Raw genomic sequence first — 2,846 nt, forward strand, 5'->3', positions numbered from 1 at the left:
ACGTACGGCCTGTGGCTAGGGACAGCGTAAAAAGTCTTGGTGTCACCTTTACTACGGAAACGGAAATTTAAAAAATCACGCGGAAAAAATTAGTAAAGACATCACTGAAAATTTAAATCATGTCGCTTTAATATCGAAAACTTTATCGTATAAAAATCGAACTCAGTTGTGCAACTTTATTTTAAGCAAATTTTATTACTTTCTGCCTATATTATTTTTTCCACTAAATTTATCGGAACTACTAGCGAGTAAGTGTGTGGACGCAATTTGGCAAGAAGAGAAACATTGGCTAAATGCGGAAGACGTAAAACAAAAGATCAGAAATGGGGGTCTCGGTCTACAAAAACTGGCTTTAAAGTGGAAGAGCTTTGCCTTCTCAAAACTAAATAGACTGTTACAAAACAAAGTTAGAAGAGACCACCTATGGACTGTGAGAAGGATGATAAAATACGCGAAAAAGTAGATTAGTCCATAATTAAAAGGGATAATATATCTAAATATATAAATCCTAAACAAATTTGAAGAAATTAAAAAACTTACTAATAACTCGTACCGATAGGTCTTCGAGCGAATCTCGGATCAAATAGATCTTCGAGTAATAAATTACATAAAAACTAAATAAAATAGCCAGAAATTCCAACGGTAGACCGGTTTCGTTCTATTTGGAACTCATCAGTACCGTGCGGGAAATCTGGCTGGTGACTGTTATATCGAAAAGAGAAACTAAGCCTAAACATTAAAAATTTCAAAACGCGTTGCATAGCAACGGAAAGCCGAAAAGGGGGGAGTGTGGTGGTGAATAGTATATACGATAAGTTAAGTTAGAAGAGACCACCTATGGACTGTGAGAAGGATGATAAAATACGCGAAAAAGTAGATTAGTCCATAATTAAAAGGGATAATATATCTAAATCCTAAACAAAGCGTTTTGGAATTTTTAATGTTTAGGCTTAGTTTCTCTTTTCGATATAACAGTCACCAGCCAGATTTCCCGCACGGTACTGATGAGTTCCAAATAGAACGAAACCGGTCTACCGTTGTAATTTATTACTCGAAGATCTATTTGATCCGAGATTCGCTCGAAGACCTATCGGTACGAGTTATTAGTAAGTTTTTTAATTTCTTCAAATTTGTTTAGGTTTTAGATATATTATCCCTTTTAATTATGGACTAATCTACTTTTTCGCGTATTTTATCATGTTACAAAACAAAGGCCACCCGGCGGAAATTCAATTTGTAGCTTACTACTTGAAAAAAACCAGTGTTTATGGATTTAGCTACGAAATTTTGGGTTTTACAGACATGAATCTTAACTACGATTTCCTGCCAAAATATTACGCGGACTTGTTTAATTTTTGGCACACAATTCCCATAAAATTGAAAAAACCTCAGAAACTTAACCAAATTTTAACATTACCAATACTATATAACCCTTTTTTTAAATTGGATTTTTACCACCCAAAGTGGAAAACCCCTGGTTATCGATTAATTCGAGATATTTTTGATATTAACACTATGAATTTTAAAAACCCCTTTATTGATAAAGGTCTAAGGGCCTCAACTGAACGTTCATTGAGTAACCAATACAAAAAAATAAAAATATTATAGAAAGATAATTTGAAATAGAAAATTATCCAAATGATTTAAATGGTGACGCAAATAGTTTAATTCCAAACTTAGAAATACTTATTTTAAACACTCTAACGCCCCTAAATAGAGTCTCAAAATCTCAATTTAATGAATATTTAATGCCAAAATCTCAAAATATACTAACCAAAATTTTTAAAACATTCACTCAAATAAACAAAATTACTCCTCGTTTAAACGCCGTTTGGCACCCAGCTCTGTTCCCTAAAGAAAACAATATTTTATGGAGAACGGTTATGGGAAACATAACCACTCCAATCTTGGCAAAAAAACTTTTTAATGTTAGTGATTGTTGTCCCTTTTGTGAAAAAGAACTTGGCGATATCCCCCATATATACTTTAATTGTGAAATTACACAAATATTTTTAAAAGAATTGGAAAATTTTGTTTCAAAATTTAATTTAAATTTTACTTTGTCAAGAAAACTATATTGGTTCCATGTTGATGAAAATGTTTTAAATTTTAAGGTCACTTTAATTTTAGTTTTAATTTCCAAATTAGCAATATATTTTAGTTATCACACACGAATGAATGTTAAAGATGTAGATGCCCTAGAAATGTTAAAATCTTATTTTAATAAGAAATTACTACTATGCTGTTTAACAGAGTATGAATTTTACAAAAAAAATGAGAAACTAAATTTTAATCAACTGCTAAATGTGGGAATTTGCAGCTTGGATGGAAAGAAAGTTGTAATCAAAATGCGATTGTAAATTGTTACCGAATTTTAATTCGTGCTTTGTAAACTTTGTTGGAAAATAAACGCTAGACTCTTGGTTTAGTCTAGCTTAAAAAAAAAACTAAATAAATAAATAAATAACTAAATAAATAACTAAATAAATAACTAAATAAATAACTAAATAAATAAATTAAAAACTAAATAAATAAATAACTAAATAAATAACTAAATAAATAACTAAATAAATAACTAAATAAATAAATTAAAAACTAAATAAATAAATAACTAAATAAAATAAAAACTAAATAAATAAATAACTAAATAAATAAATTAAAAACTAAATAAATAAATTAAAAACTAAATAAATAAATTAAAAACTAAATAAATAAATTAAAAACTAAATAAATAAATTAAAAACTAAATAAATAAATAACTAAATAAATAAATAAATAACTAAATAAATAAATAAATTGCGTCTGATATTGATTTTGGAAATGATTGGGAGTTGAAAAAGGCGTAT

This window comes from Leiobunum rupestre, chromosome 9, assembly GCF_980474605.1.
Source record: "Leiobunum rupestre chromosome 9, qqLeiRupe1.1.hap1, whole genome shotgun sequence".
Taxonomy (NCBI): domain Eukaryota; kingdom Metazoa; phylum Arthropoda; class Arachnida; order Opiliones; family Sclerosomatidae; genus Leiobunum; species Leiobunum rupestre.